General features: G+C 40.3%; 1 protein-coding gene across 4 annotated transcripts in view; it reads left to right on the forward strand.

The window, feature by feature from the left end:
• The window catches only part of LOC148896643 (glutamate receptor ionotropic, kainate 2), a 251,019-nt gene that overhangs the window by 63,409 nt on the left and 169,708 nt on the right, over window positions 1-17,902 (forward strand). The window lies entirely within an intron of this gene.

The raw sequence follows: 17,902 nt of genomic DNA on the forward strand, positions 1-17,902 counted from the left end.
ACTCTCTGCCATCACGTGTGGATTCTTCATGGAGGACCTGGAACAGAAAGCACTTTCAACAGCCCCGGAAATATACAAACCAACACTATGGAAACGGTATGTGGACGACATCTTGGAAAAAATCAAAACAGGACATACGCAACAGCTTACTGAACACCTCAACTCCATAGACACCACAGACAGTATCAAGTTCACCCATGAAGAAGAAACAAACCACTCCATCGCCTTCTTGGACTTGAACATACACCACACGGACAACGGGGACATCAAAATAAATGTACACAGGAAACCTACACATACTGACCAATATCTCCTTTGGACATCTGAACACCCCACTATTCATAAGTTGTCAGTCGTCAGAACATTACATGAACGCACCACAATAATCACGGACCCGGAAGACAAAACACAGGAGGAAAAACATATACAACACGCACTGAAAAAATGCCAATATCCCCAGTGGGCAATAACTAAAGGGGCAGAGCAGGTCAAAAACAAAAACAACACAAGACAGGGAAGAAAGAAAAAGCAAACAAACAAACAAACAAGAACACAGAGCAATTGTAACACTACCGTACATAAGAGGAATCACAGAACGCATACAAAGGGCACTGAGGAAACACAACATAAACACACCGGTCAAACCACACACAACTCTCCGTCAAATCTTGGTACACCCAAAGGACAAAATACTCCCGGAAAACAAATGTAACTCAATATATGAAATCCCATGCAAGTCATGCAATAAATCATACATCGGGGAGACAGGAAGGAGTTTCAATACAAGAAAAAAAGAGCACAAGAACGAGTGCGAGAAGGAGACGGCAACAATCCAAACAAGAGCAATAAAAGAACAAGCACAACAGGAGCACCATAAATCAGCCATCACGGACCACTGCAAAAGAGAGAACCACATCATGGACTGGGAGAAGGCCAGAGTCATCCGCACCGAAGACAACAAACATCAGCGCTGGATCAGGGAGGCCATTGAAATCCGAAAGCGAGGACCAAGGACCATCAACAGGGATGAGGGAGCTTACATGCTCTCTACTACCTGGAGCAGCATCCTGGAGGGACGAGCGGACAGCGGGGGGCGTGGCTTGCCTGTCAGTTCTGACAGGTAGGTCACGCCCTCATAGCAACACCAGCTGAAAATGCGCGTCACAGCAACATCCGTGACACTCTGACGAAGGCGGAAGTAGTCGCCGAAACATGTCAGGTATTTGAACACCTACAATACACTCTCTGTAAGTAAGGAATCTGCTTAACATTAAATTCCTTGTGAGTTCTACATACTTGGCAATAAAGATGATTCTGATTCTGATTCTGATTCTGATTCTGATTTTAAGCGCCACAAATAGAATACAATAAATAAAATATAGTTTTAAATAGAATCAAGAGAAAGAGCTACACAGAAAATGAGATTTTAAATGGGTGGGTAAACATCAACATCAGTTAATCAAAAGGGAAGCGTCAACAATAATCCTTTGAGAGTAAGGGTCTGTTCCTCTGAAGAGAGAATCCAATTTATTGTGGAGTAAAGCAGGTTTGTCAGATGAAAAAAACGTTAAAATATTTCTTGGAACTGTAATGACCACAAAATGTTCATGCATTTGACCCGGCAGTATTGTAGTCTCTCATTAAGCTTGCTGTTGACATAAGAAATTAGCACAATTTGTAAACACTGCCATGCTCTGTTGGTCTGCCTTTCAAACATCAATTCTCAGACCAACATTGAGCGCAGACCTACACCCACACGTACACATTTTCACGGCAAGTGTATTGATTAAACATATGTAGTATTTCTTCACTTTTATTTAGTGAATCTTCTGGCAGGCTTTATGGAGCATCCTATGAATGCTTGGCTGCCTATTATGAGAAGTGTGATGGTCGCCCAATGAAAAAGAAGCATGGAGTATCTGCAGTGACTTAAATATAACATAATAAACAGTGTCAGGAGTGTAAGACACATTTTCTTCACAAGCCACATCGAAGATATGCTTTCCCACAGTAACAGTGAAACTTCAAATGTATAAACACTTCATCATACATACTTCACGACATAATGATCATTCAGTTAAGTAATTATCAACATTGATCAATACATTGACAAAACTTCAAAGTGGCAAAAGGAAACAGTGTCCCGCCGATATTCAAGTAAGCCAAAATATGTATGTCAATGAAAAGCTTTCTTCAGCGGTCATCTGTACTTCTTTGAAGGTGTCGGACGTTTCGCTTCTTATCCAAGATGCTTCTTCAGCGAACCAAAGTTTGTAGCATTGACTCCTCTACATACAATGTAGGCAAATATTTAAAAAACTATCTTAGCTCCGTTGGTTGGTAACACAGAATATAACGTACAGAACACCACAGGGTTTGCAAAGAGTATCTAAGACCTCATATTGGAACCTGAGGAAACATTGGTATCTTACGATGTGACTTTTCTCTTTACATCTGTCCCAACCCCACCAGCAGTCTCAGTGGTGAGGACGAGGCTGCTGGAGGATGCTTCTCTGCATGAAAGAACCAAACTTAAACCGGACCACATCTGCCAATTATTGGAAATTTGCCTTAATACTACGTATTTTCAATTTAGGGAAAACATTTACAAACAAATTCATGCTTGTGATATGGGTTCACCAGTTTCAACCACAGTGGCTAATCTGTACATGGAACAGATGGAGAAACAGGCCCTCCCGGGGACAAAACCTAGGCAATGGTTTAGATATGTGAACGATACTCTCGTCATAATTAAAAAATAAGAAATTCAATCCTTCACAGATCACCTCAACTCGATAGACATTAACATTAAATTTAATAATAATAATAATAATAATACATTTAATTTGCAAGCGCCTTTCTGAACACTCAAGGACACTTTACAACAAAGACAACACACAAAACAGTAAAATCATGCATAAAGCAATAAATAATAAAACAGCATAATAAATTAGACCATGTAAGCAAGTTTAAAGAGGTGGGTTTTCAGGTGAGATTTGAAAGTAGGAAGGGAGTCAATGTTGCGGATGTTGGGTGGAAGTGAGTTCCAGAGTTTAGGAGCGGAGCGGCTGAAAGCTCTGCACCCCATCGTTGTGAGACGGGCAGAGGGCGTGTAGAGGTGGAGGGAGGAAGAGGATCTGAGGGCCCGAGTAGGAACGGAGATTTGAATTAGGTCAGACAGATAGGGGGGGCAAGGTTATGGATGGCTTTAAATGTAAACAGAAGTATCTTGAATTCAATACGGAGTTTAACAGGGAGCCAGTGGAGCTGTTGGAGGACAGGAGTGATGTGGTGAAATGAGGGGGTTTTTGTGATGATCCGGGCTGAGGAATTTTGGACTAGTTGGAGTTTATGGAGACATTTTTGATTGACCCCGAAAAGAAGTGAATTACAATAATCGATACGGGAGGTGACGAGACTGTGGACGAGGATAGCAGTGGTGTGAGGGGTGAGAGAGGGACGGAGACGATTGATATTGCGGAGGTGAAAATATGCAGACCGGGTTATGTTATTTATGTGGGAGTGAAAAGATAGTGTGCTATCAAGGATGACACCCAGGCTCTTAACCTGAAGGGCGGGGGACACGGTAGAATTGTCAATGGTGAGAGAGAAACTGTTTGCTTTGTGAAGGGTGGATTTTGTACCGACAAGGAGAAGTTCAGTTTTTTCGCTGTTTAGTTTGAGAAAGTTATGAGAAAACCAGGATTTGATTTCTGAGAGGCAAAGTGTAAGGGATGCAGGTGGAAGAGAGGCGTCGGGTTTACTGGAGAGGTAGAGCTGGGTGTCATCCGCGAAGCAGTGAAAATGAATTTCAAATTTGCGGAAGATATCACCAAGGGGAAGAAGGTATATAATTTACTCTTGAGGACATTAAAGAGAAACAACTAGCATTTTTGGATTGTAAAGTAATTATAAAAGAGGACAGAGCGCTAAAAACAGAAGTCTTTCGGAAGGCCACACACACTGACCAATACTTACTTTTTGATTCTAACCACCCTCTACAACACAAACTAGGAGTCATCAGAACTCTCCAGCATAGGGCTAAACTAATACCAACAAGTGTCGAAGGTAGATAAAAGGAGTCAAAACATCAGGAGAGCACTCACAAACTGTGGGTACCCTCAGTGGTCTTTTAACAAATGTCAAAAGGAAAGAATAGGGAATGAAACCAAAAATTCTCAAGATACAAAAAGAAGAGGCGTAGCAGTACCTTACTTTGCAGGTCCTTTGGCAACACAAAATTCCTACTTATTTCAAACCGATAAACACTTTAAGGCAGAAATTAGTGCATCCAAAATATAGGCTGCCAAATGAAAAACAAAGTAATGTCGTTTATTCAATACATTGTAAGAACGAAAATTGTAAATGGCAATACATTGGGGAGACCAAACACATTCTCCAAAAAAAGACTATCAACATCGCAGGGATAATACTAGTGGGCCTCAATCGGCAGTACATATGCACATAAAAGCTAGCAACCACTCAATTGACGACAATGAGGTAAACATCTTAGCGAAAATAGATGGTTTGAAAGGGGAATATAAGAAGCGATTTTCATAAAACAGCAAAATCCTTCACTAAACCGACATGGTGGTGTGAGGTTCAATTTGGATCGTTCGTACAAGAGACTGCTTAGGCAACATAGACCTTGTTATGCTGATGAGGTGATACCAGAGCAAATGGGGCAATCAGGCCAATCGTCAGTCAGGACAATAGAAGTAATCAGTGGAGCCGCAGGGAGTAGTCCTCTGCTCCCCCCAACCTGAGAGCGGGCACCAATCATAGCAGGGTCCCGCACCGCCAAGTCTGGATAGTAGGGATATATTTAAGGCCGAAACTACCAGCAAGACTTTAGTTCGCTGAAGAAAATCTTGGATAAGAAGCGAAACGTCCGACACCTTTAAAGATGTACAGATGACGACTGAAGAAACCTTTTCATCGATGGACCACGCCTGTATGACTGCGAGCTTACACAGACCAACAAATGTATGGAAAAAATGTGCCCGAAAGTACTTGTCGGCCTCTTTGCATTAAAGTGGCATAGCAGCAAAATATTTTTTACATAAATCAATTGCATATTTCCTGATGCAATTTAGACTTTCTAAGTGCGAGATTTAAGGAGTTTGAGAATGCTATTCGTTCTACTACAGCGGTCATCTCAGAAGTGTACCTGAAATTGTTGTCCCCCCACAACCCAGAATACCACCCTTAATCAGACATATCCAGAAAATCTTACACAGCATCATTTGAAGCTAAAAATTCATCATCCCCTTCCGATCCTCACGGTTTTGTAATAAGGCAGCTCTTTACACCAAAACATTTGTGCTGTGGCCACTTCATAATACAATACTGCATTCTGCTGTTTTATTTTGTGTAAAGTGGCTAGAATAATCAATAATGAGCCAGATGTGTGATCACATGACACCACAGCCTGTGGCCATTTTTTTACTCCATCTTATTCTGTAATTCTCATGGTTAACGATGAATGACTGGCTTGAGAAGTGATTGTAAAAAGTTTAATTAGTTGACTTCATATTGCATATGCACATGGGTCGGGTGCGACCATCTTCTTCTTCTTCTTTTCCTTTCGGCTTTTCCCTTCAAGGGGTCGCCACAACGAATCAGTGTCCTCCATCTTCAGAGGTTTGATCCGATATATTTGTTTTGGCCAAGCTTTTGCGTCGGATGCCCTTCCTGACACAACCCTCTGTATTTATCCGGGCTTGGGACCGGCACAACAACCATGCATCCTGCATTCTTTTTGAGCCGCATATGTGTTCGTGCATTTCAAGAAGTAATATTAATTCATATTATTCAAGGTGGCTTTTATGATTAATAACTAGAAAGGAACAATCATTGCAGTAATTAAATGACACATTGTTATCCTGCTCATTTTCATACACATTTTCAATGTTGCTTGGCCATGGCCCACCGCTTTACACCATTCAGCACAATGTGCACATCAGAACTTTACATTCACCTGAATTTGGTATCAAGTGGGCACAGACCAGATGCTCTGAGTCATCTCTAAAATTGACATTTCGGACAGGAATGGCCATCTTTGGTTTTGCTCTTTGTGTGCTATTCCATAAAGCTTGGCTCTTGGACAATGATGTGGCTTAGAAGGTCTTGAGGAAGAACAAATTACAGTATTGTAAATTAAGTCAACTTTGTGAAGCAGACAAAATTTCAATCTATAAAGCACCTTCAAGATAAAGATCCTGACTAAAACCCTTCACTCATCGTTTGAATCTTAATACTCACATACACACGCATACACACATGCAGATGCACATGCATACACACATACAAATCCTACACGACATAATAAAATTCCATTATAACTATGATGCGTCATTCCATCTTTTATTTCTAACAAATTTGCATTGAAACATTATTAGCTATTAGTAATACAGTGAGACCTCAACTTACAAACACCTTATCTTACAAACTTTCCGTCTTAAGAACGTCAAATTTATGAAAATTATACCTTATAATAAGCACTATTTTCAAAATACACACCCACCACGGCTGGCGGAGTGATCTTCGGCGGCAGCACACGACCGAACAGCGCTCCAGCCGGCGCTACTTTCCACACGCCCTCTCATTGAATGCACACGTCGATCGCCTACTTGGAGCTTTTTGCTGATAATTTTACTATGATGGGACCGAAAAAAAAACCCACCACAGGCTCGTGTTAGGCCCAAGAAGACACACAATAAAATCACCGTCGCTGAGAAGGAGATAATTGAAAAACACGAACGAGGTGTGCGTTTGTGTGATTTAGTGGCCGAGCACGGCTATGCTAAGTCAACCATTGCTCCCATTCTCCGAAACAGAGAAGCCATCAAAGGTGCGTCTGTTGTAAAAGGTGTTTCCGTGTTCTCAAAGTGACGGTCTCGGGCAATCGAAGAAGTTGAAAAACTTCTGTTAATTTGGATTAGCGAAAAGCAGCTATCCGGTGACAGCGTGAGTAAAGCTATTTTATGCGAGAAAGCACGGGTAATTCACGCCGATATCGCCATGCGCCAAACTGGAAGTTCGGCGCTTAGTGAGGATTTTAAAGCCAGTAACGGATGGTTCAAGAACATCTGAGGGCGAGGAGGAGAAGGCAATGTTGGCAAAGTGGAATGATGTCCTGCCTTTTACCGAACAGTTCCATCCAGAAAAGACTGGCTATGACAATCATCAACATGATGAACGATAATGTGATGCCTCAGGTTCGTAAGACCTTACAAGTCAGAAAGCAACAGGTGTCAACTAAGAGGGTTTTAATCAGCAAAAATGATGAGGAGTCTCCAAAGAAAAAAGAGAAGCCACACCAGAGGTTAAGTTACCAACAGTCCTTATGGAAGGTGACTGTCCTTCCATAAGCCATCAACGACCATCAAAAAGGCAAATAAAACTTTATATTACAGCACAATTTATTTCTTTAATTACAGCCCTCATGTAATGTGCCTCTCTTTGTGACTTTGATACAATGCAGTGTATTTCTTTCATTACAATAGCACATTTATTATACATAGAATAAGGTATGTTGTGTGTAGTTTTAAGGCTTATTTAGTTAAAAATGCAATGAGGGGGTTTGGACCTTGCTAAACATGCAAACAGTATTTGCTGTGTGTGAATTAGACTATCTGTGCAATGCAGCATTTGGACGTTTTGACTGGGTTTTGGTTTTATTGTCACTTCTATTCACGATTGTACAGGATGTTTTGTGATGTTTAAACGGAATTTCAATTTCTTAATTCAAGTCATTTGTGTGAATGGTGTGCCTCATTTTATTCTGACAAGGTTAAAGGCATTACAGAATCCAACTGGGAGTATTTATGGTCGGCAGCTGAAAATTATATTCTTATTCATGAACCACAATGGGTCGGTCTAATTTAGTCAAATATTCTACCTGTCAAACAGTGCTGATGTTTTTTTTTCCCAATCAGTTTATAGTAATAATAATACATCACATTTTAAGCACTTTCAATGTGCCTTCAAAGCTTTCAAGGCTCACAATATTACCATACGTCATGAAAATATCTAATACAATCTTTAATCAATCATATTTACAATTCAATACAATACATTTTGATTTTTATAATAATAATACATTTTAGCGCCTTTCAAAGCTCTCAAGGACACTTTACAGTCACAGACAAGCATAGGTACTATAATAAATAAAATACAATCACAAATAGAATGCAATAAATAAAATGCAATTATAAATAGAAATGAGAGAGAACTACAAAGAAAATGCAATTTTAAATAGGTGGGTTTTGAGATGGGACTTGAATGTGGGAAGAGAATCGATGTTATGAATGTTGGGAGCAAGTGAGTTCCAAAGTTTGGGGACAGAGCAGCTGAAGGCTCTGTCATCCATCGTGCTGAGACGGGGGGCACACAGTGGCAGAGGGAGGAAGAGGATCTGAGGGAACGAGAGGGAATAGAAATTTGAGTAAGGTCAGATGGGTATGGGGTGGGGGGGGCAAGGTTATGGATAGTGTTAAATGTATAAAGAAGAATTTTAAAGTTGATTCTATATTGACCAGGAGCCAGTGGAGTCGTCCTCTTGGAGGACGGGGGTGATGTGGTGAAAGGATGGGGTTCTGGTGATGATCCGGGCTGAAGAATTCTGGACGAGTTGAAGTTTATGACACCCCACCTTTCTTGTACTTGTTATACGTTGAAGCAGGTTGAAGGGAAATGGTGCTGAGAAATGAGGACATCGCGTAGTCTACATTGGCTGTGTTAATTAGCTAGTAATTAAAAGACAGAGTGCTAGCCTACTGGTGACTCACCCACAGGAGCTACTATCTGTATAATATCACAATTTAAGGGAGGCATACGTATTTTAAACGATGATGGCAAAAAAACACTCATGTTAAAATGCATCTCTGTAATTAGACATATGTGTTGGCAATGAGGATTATAAAAGTCATAATAACTCAGTGTCCCTCATCTTGAGTATCAACAGTATGGGAACAAAAGTCTTTCTGTTTTTAACACAACAAAGATGAGACAAACATCATACAAAATCTATGTATTCATGTATTTATTTATTTATATGTTGTTGTTTGCTGTCATCTGGATCATTTGAATTGACCGTTGTTGCTGTATACCTCTTCAAGCAATCCTTGTTTAGGAAGTATCAACATGTCTTTGTATTTTGAAATGCCATCAAAAAAGCATTGTAAAAAAAACACATAAAATTCAATTTACTGAAGTCATATTTTATAATCCAGCTTTGAGTTGAGTAAAATGTGGACGCTGTACACAATGATTCATAAAACAAATCTCCGGTGCAAAAGTAACTTCAAAATACTGAACACATTACAATATATTCTTTCTTCTCGTGCACTACTTGCCGCTTGTCTTTTCCTATTTGAAATCAAAAGAACACATTTTCTCTATCCGGTGAAGGGACTCTGAAACAGACAGAAGAAAAGCTGTCTTGCCTGAGTTGTCATAAACTGTTTTTGTGGAATATTTTTAACTCCTCTATTTATAGTCTTTCCTGTGTTCAACATATGTCTTAAACTACTCCTGCGGGAGGTCTTTGTCATTGATTAAAATATACAGTATCTTGCTCCGTTTCTGTCTGCAACATTTGATGAGGTCAGATAAGACTGCACAAATGGGCCTTAAAATAATAATTTTATTCCAACACATAAAATTTGATCAGGATTAAGATTTTTTCCACTCCTTCAGCATTTGATAGCATTGTCAGGATGTACAGGGTCAGACAGGCGAAGAGTGTGTTGTCACTTGTGCTAGAAATATGACACCCTCTGTTTTCAGCCTGACACAGAAATAAAAGGGTGGATTTTTAAAACTCGAGAACAGTGATCTCTTATCTTCTCAGCTGTGGTACTTGCTTTGCTCAGTGAATATTTAAATTGGCAAATTGGCAAAAAGCTACTATTTCTTTATGTGATGTCCAGCCTGAACTAGACCGCACCAGTCAACTGCTTTACTGATTGTTCATGTAGCAGGAATTGAGCACAGGAGGGTCATGAAAGTCAGTAAAACATTCCAACAATCATAATAATCCGAGCAAATATAGTACGTCTAAAATATTGATAGATAGATAGATAGATAGATAGATAGATAGATAGATAGATAGATAGATAGATAGATAGATAGATAGATAGATAGATAGATAGATAGATAGATAGATAGATAGATAGATAGATAGATAGATAGATAGACAGACGGACGGACGGACGGACGGACGGACAGATAGATAGATAGATAGATAGATAGATAGATAGATAGATAGATAGATAGATAGATAGATAGATAGATAGATAGATAGATAGATAGATAGATAGATAGAGACAGAGATGTATATCTATCTATCTATCTATCTATCTATCTATCTATCTATCTATCTATCTATCTATCTATCTATCTATATATATATATATATATATATATATATATATATATATATATATATATATATATATATATATATATATATATATATATATATACAGATATAAATGACCCGTCAACCATGATTGCTAGAGAGATTTTTTTTTGTTGAGAGTACATGATCATTTTTATTTGCACGCTAACTAATGACTGAAACACTTTTTCTTTGAAGCCCTCTGAAGTGCCTCATTCTCTGGCATGATTCTGACAGTGCCTTGGGCAAAATGTATTGGGAGAAAGGAAGACAAAAAAAACGCTGAGAGCCAGTGCAGTGACCCGGCTTTTGCCGCTGGTGTGACCGCTTTGAAGAGTCTCCATCTGTGGTGTGATTCTGCCACTGCCACAGAGAAAAGAAAGAAGGGAGAGATTGGAGAAGGAGGGCGGCAAGGGAGTTAGCGCTGACCGGTGTTTCGCCACTGGCAAGGCCGCCCTACGAACTCTTACTATATCTATCCATTCCTGCTGACTGTCAACCGTAACCCGAACATGGCTGCTGTTACTTTTGCATTTGGATCAGAATCAGAATCAGAATCAGAATACCTTTATTCGTCCCGCAATGGGGAAATTTGCAGTCCACAGCAGCAATTGAAGAGGGATGGGGTTGGGGTGGGAGTGAAAGGATAGAAAACAAGATATTCTAAGCATAACAAAATAAAAATGTCAACTGTATACTGTGCAAATGTAGATGTGCAAAAACCGTTCTATAAACAAGACTGTACATAGTGCAGAATCAAGAAATGCATTTAGATATATTGCAACAACCCATATTTACAGGTGTCCAGTTTTTTTTGGGGTTTTTTTTTTCACATGTGATCATTGGGAATTGTGAAGCCTGACAGCAGTCGGTAGGAACGAGCGGCGGTACCTCTCCTTCTTGCAGCGCGGGTGTAATAGTCTCTGGCTAAAGGAGCTACCCAGAGCTGTCAGGATGGGCAGGAGGGGTGGGAGGGGCTGTCCGTCATAGCTTTTAGTTTAGCTAGCGTCCGTCTGTTGCCCACCTCCTCTAGAGAGTCCAGCGAGCAGCCCACGACAGAACTGGCCCGCTTGACAAAGCGCTCCAGTCTTTTTCTGTCCCGGGTGGTGATGCTGCCTGACCAGCAGACAATGCCATAGTGGATGGCTGATGCCACCACAGAGTCATAGAAAGTCTTTAGGAGTGATGTAATAAGATGTAAGCATTGCTTATGTACTTGTACACTGTACTGTATATGAATGCAATCGTTCTTTGCAAAAATGTTTAGTGTGTTGTCTGCTGAAGCGTGATGATGTTGAAAATTACTGTACATGCCATACTGTATTAAAGATCCCCCAGTCACTTAACCGGCTTCCGTGTTTCTTTCACAATAAAACAAATCGTAGCAGAGCTCGCGTCTTTCATTACTGCTGCAATAGAGTCTGTTTATCCTGTTGACGCGGGCACAATAAAAACGGTGTAGCAGAGCTTATATACAGTGCTGTTGTTCAACACCAATTTAAACCATGGGTAAACATAAGAATTATGATATCCGAACAACATACAAGGCAATTGTGACGGTGGAGGACAATCCAACAAGCAAATCCTTGATCGCGAAAGTGTTTGACGTGCAGCAGAATACTTTATCAACGTAAGTAATGTAAATGTTGCAGTTTTGTTTTTTCATTCATGTATTTAATTGTGTTGCATTCAGATATCTTCTTTTATCGCTTGCAACATTCACTGTTTTTAATGTTTGTACATGCTGGCGTCCGTGGTTTCGTGTGAATAGAACAACGTGAGGATTTTTTTTTGCATTGGTTGCATTTTTAAAAGGAAATAGTCATTAAAAAAGATGTTTTTATTTGATGCACAAGTTTATTTTTCACTTCACTACTGTACAAAAAGCATGCTAGATACGCAATCCATGAACCCTATGATAAATTTACATGCCATATCAATGATTCCCCATTTATTTTTTCCGACTCCTGAGAATATCGATATAACGAGACTTTACTATATATATATATATATATATATATATATATATATATATATATATATATATATATATATATATATATATATATATATATATATATATATATATATATATATATATATATATATATATATATATATATATATATATATATATATATATATATATATATATATATATATATATATATATATATATATATATATATATATATATATATATATATAGCCACAAGGGGGCACAAGCCAGTGTCTTATTGTGCCGGTCCCAAGCCCGGATAAATACAGAGGGTTGTGTCAAGAACGGCATTCAACGTAAAAAAAAATTGCCAAAACAAATATGCTAATCAAACCTCTGAATCCTATACCGGATCGGTCGAGGCCCGGGTTAACAACGACCGCCATTGGTACTGTTGACCTTCAGGGTGCCAGTGGAAGTTGACTACTGTTGGTCGAAGAAGGAGAGGAGGGAGGTGTGCCCGGAGGAAAAGAGAGAAATGCAACGCCAAGAGTGTGGAACTAAGAGTAGGAACTTTGAATGTACGAACAATGACAGGTAAAGGTAGAGAGCTGGTTGACATGATGCAGAGAAGGAAGGTAGACATACTGTGTGTCCAGGAGACCAGGTGGAAAGGGAGGCTAGAAGCTTAGGGTCAGGGTTTAAGTTGTTCTATCATGGTGAAGACAGAAAGAGAAATGGAGTTAGGGGTACCTTAAAAGAGGAGTTTGTCAGGAATGTCTTAGAAGTAAAAAGAGTATCAGATAGAATGCTGAGTCTGAAGCTAGAAATTGAAGGCGTGATGTTCAATGTTGTTTGTGGGTATGCCCCACAAGTAGGATGTGAGCTGGCGGAGAAGGAGGAATTTTGGTTGGACTTTGATGAAGTCATACATACATACATCCCGAGAAGTGAGAGGGTTATAATTGGTGGAGACTTCAATGGACATGTTGAACATCGGGTGACCTATAAGAGTGGAAGCAGAAGTACACAGGTAGAATACATGTTGTGTCAACGTCACCATCTTAAGGAAATCAGTGACTGCAAAGTAGTGGTTGATTAGAGCGTAGCCAGACAGCATAGGTTGGTGGTGTGTAGGATGACGCTGGCAGTCAGGAAGATGAAGAAACCAAAGGCTGAAGTGAGGACAATATGGTGGAAGGTGAAAAAGGAAGAGTGTTGCATGACATTTCGGAAAGAGGTAAGACAAGCACTGGGTGGGCAAGAGGTCCTTCCAGATAACTGGCAAACTACAGCTAACATAATCAGGGACACAGTTCGGAAAGTACTTGGTGTATCGAGTGGAAGGAAGGTAGATAAGGAGACTTGGTGGTGGAATGGGGAGGTGCAGAAGTGTATACAGAGAAAGAGGTTAGCAAAGAAGAAGTGGGACACTGAGAGGACGGACGAGAGTTGACAGCAGTACAAGGAGATGCGGCGCACGGTTAAAGTAAAGGTGGCAAAGGCCAAACAAGAGGCCTATGATGACTTGTATGCTCGGCTGGACAGCAAGGAAGGCGAGACTGATCGCAGGCTGGCGAGACAGAGAGACAAAGATTGTAAGGACCTGCAGCAGGTTCGGGTGATTAAGGATAGAGATGGCAATGTATTAACAGGTGTCAATTGTGTGTTGGCAAGATGGAAACAGTACTTTGAAGAATTAATGCATTTTTCTCTCAGTAATCTTCCTTGTATGCATGTCCTGCTCCAAGGAGCTCCTGAATTGTGTGTCTTTGAGCTTCACTAGTCCGATTACCCAACCTGTCGACATTCTCACCACATTCTCTTCATACTCAGGCATTTGAAGTAGAGAAAGTGAGAATCACCCCTTGCATAGTTCCACGTCCAATATTGCATTGGACGTGTTGCAACTCTCAATGTGTTTATGCCGTTTTGCACATGCTCTATTTTGAACCAGTATGCGTACAAGTGTTACTTTGCCTCGGAGGGGAAACGTGTGTCTGTACACATAGTGTTGTACATAGACAAGCGTGCGAATGTAAGCGGAGGCGGCTGGAGAGTGATGGGTCTGTGGAGCAGTAATGGAAAGCGGACCTCAGCAGGTGTAGTTGTTGGTGGCCCATGTGGGCAGATGTGATGGACCTGTGTCTGGGACACATTTAGTATTGCTGCAAAAGTGCATTAAGCGTCTGCAAGCCTGTTTAACAAGAGAATTGAATATCATTTGGCATTTATTATCAGCCAGATGGGCTTCTTATCCTTGGGTAGGTAACTGGCACTGTGAATGAATACAAATAGGTAAAACACACATGCACCACACGCACACACACACACACACACACACACACACACACACACACACACACACACACACACACACACACACACGCACACACACGCACACACACACACACACACATACGCACACACACACATGCACTTACACAAAATGCATTTTATTGAACTGTCATAATTACACATCGCATGGTTATAAATGAGCGGCTAGTAGTCTCAGAATGTGATATTTTGTTCTTTTGTAATTTCAGTTTTATTTACGTTAAGGTCAGGTGATGTCATGAATATTTGCTAACTGTGGGAAAATTAAGCCCTTTGAGACTGTTTGTAATTAAGGGTTACATAAATAATGTAACTTGACTTCACTGTGACACAATCGGTATAAGGCAGGGGTCGGGAATCTTTTTGACTAAGAGAGCCATAAAAGTAAAATATTTAGAAATGTTTTTCAGTGAGAGCCACACTCACGCGCGCGCGCAAACACACATGCACGCACGCAAACATGCGCGGCCACTTTTCAACAAAATATAGAATGTATTATTTAAAATAACTTTGTGATAGTACTCACCGTTAACATGAATGGTTTTCCGTTCCTCGTGATTGGCAAACGATCGGAATGAAATTCAACTTGCCGGTCCAGAGGCGAAGTTACTGCTAGCTAGCCTGCACACGGCTCATAAGCTTCCACATTTGCTATCTGCAATCTGCTTCTCGCAGATGTATGTCAATGCTAACGTTAACATGGGGCTTGTTAAAATGTCACTGACATTCGACTGTTTCATCGATGGTATTGTTTCATTGCAAATTAGAATCAGAACATTTTCTCTCCTCTAATGCATTCACGCTGAAGTGCTAAAGTTGGGCTCATTTAAAGGGGCGTTTACCTGTTTCAACATGACGGCCAGTATCATCCAATCAAAATGGTGCATTCGGCCGACTTAGGCCAGTGTCATCCAATCAAAATTGTGCTTTGAGCCAACTGCAGCCCAACGGGAAATGAACATAGAAAAAAACGAGAATATGTAATTAGTTTTATCGGCGAGCCATATGCAATCATCAAAAGAGCCATATATGGCTCGAGAGCCATAGGTTCCCGACCCCTGTGCTAGTATGTCAGATATTTATTTTTTTTATTATATACTTATCTAACCAACTCTATCCTGAAAAAGGCCTAACAGAGAATGTACTTACTGAGGCTGCTCAAGAAGCATGGCCTGCCACAGGAGGTGCTGCAACATTTCTACACGGCTGTCATCGAATCCATACTGTGTTCTTCCATCACCGTTTGGTTCAGGGCCGCCACAAAAATGGACAAAATCCGACTTCAACGGACAGTTAGGACGGCAGAAAAAATCATTGGCACCGCCCTACCCACTCTCGAGGACTTTCACACTGCAAGAATCCAAACTAGGGCGCGGAAAATCCTACTGGACCCTCCGCACCCTGCTTTGATCTCCAAGTCCCCAAATTTGAGGTGACAATCTGGCTACTCCGGGCTGGCAAACCTCAAATGCTGCCGTTAAAAACATTGTACACTGTATAAAACAATGGGGAAAAAAATAATTACTCCCCGGCACACATATCACCAAATTATAAAAACACTCACTCTAAGATTGTTTACTACAGTGACAGCTTGTGTGTTGACAAACACGGCACAAATACAGTTTCCTTCAAACTGGACATTGTCGTAGTCATTTCCAGTCACCCAAAACATGCTTCCACATTACCACACACATCTCTCGCGCAACCATTTCCTCTAATGCCAATAATAATAATATGTCTCTTTTGCTGTCACATCCACCGTTCATCCTGTCTCTACAGTTCCAAAACACTGCACCGCGGAACATAGAGGACGCTGTGTGACTGTGCATGTGTCAAAATAAGGGTCAAATTGGAAGAGGGGAGAAAGACCAAAGACAGAATTGTTGAGATAACGGTTCCATTTGGGGAGATTGTGATGAAAATGCACGTAATAATGAGTTTACTCCAAAATCATGTTGGTCATAAAGCCATGAGAACATTGGACACTTTGCCTTTAACAAACCTTGACAAGAAGAGCTCTGGGGAAAGAGAAGGTATCACACACTTCACGCCTGCAGGTTCCTTTCCAGCATAAGATACGCTCACAAAGTACAGGCAGGCTCACACTTTATGCACCCAAAAGACAATTATTCAAATTTAACCGGCATTCTGGGGTTATCTTTTCATGTTGAGGCGAAGGATTAAAAAGCATTGGTTATGTTGAAATGGTGATTTGTTAAAAATGTGCAGCAACAGACAGTTTATAAATATTCATAAAAGCTTTCAAAAGTGGTTAGTTGCATTTGGTTTATGCATATTGGATTGGATTTGCCTTTATTAGTCTCGCAGTGGAGAAATGTACATTTCACAGCAGCAAAGTTATGAAAGGAATATTGTAGCGTATTTGTCTTAAAATCACCTTGCATTTGCTGTAAATGATGTCCAGTTTGAAGGAAACTGTATTTGTGCAGTGTTTCTCAACACACAAGCTGTCACTGTAGTAAACAATCTTAGAGTGAGTGTTTTTATAATTTGGTGATATGTGTGCCGGGGAGTATTTTGTTTTTTCCCATTGTTTTATACAGTGTACAATGTTTTTAACGGCAAACTGTATTTTCTCTTTGACTTGGAGGGAAATTACCCCCAATAAATGACTCGCGCCTCACCTCATCATCTGGGGATTTCACAACAATAACTGCAAATTATTCTGTAATGCTGTCTTAACACCTAACTCTCAGCGGGAACAGTCTTTTGGGACAAATTGGCAGGATTCAGACCTTTATAGTATGAGATTGGTTCTATTTTGTTTATTGCAGGTTGATGGCAGCGCCAAATCTTACTGTGAATTGATAATGGTGGGAACAACTGGCTAAACCCACAATTGGAACTGTAAAATGCTCTCAGATTAAAGCCTATACTCGAGTGTAATCCTCACACAAGCATGAGCTGGCCGTACAAAATGAGAAAATAACCCCTAATCTGTCGACTGAGAAGAAAACACGTGTACGTACTGTGCACTTGGGGATAGTAGCTGGCCACAGTTAAGGTGAATACCATCTGTAAACATATGTTAATAATGTGATTATCCTTTAGCTCTGCATTTTGAATGTTTTCCAATCATTCCCTTCATGAATGTGGCTTAAACAATCTGCATTGCTCAATTCAAACAGTGGAAACACTGGGCTGACTGAAGTGTTCGGATGAGGATCTTTTTGACAGGAATACATGAATCTCAATGATAC

The sequence above is a fragment of the Hippocampus bargibanti genome, linkage group LG06, assembly GCF_051943395.1.
Source record: "Hippocampus bargibanti isolate YZ-2025 linkage group LG06, ASM5194339v1, whole genome shotgun sequence".
NCBI classification, from domain to species: domain Eukaryota; kingdom Metazoa; phylum Chordata; class Actinopteri; order Syngnathiformes; family Syngnathidae; genus Hippocampus; species Hippocampus bargibanti.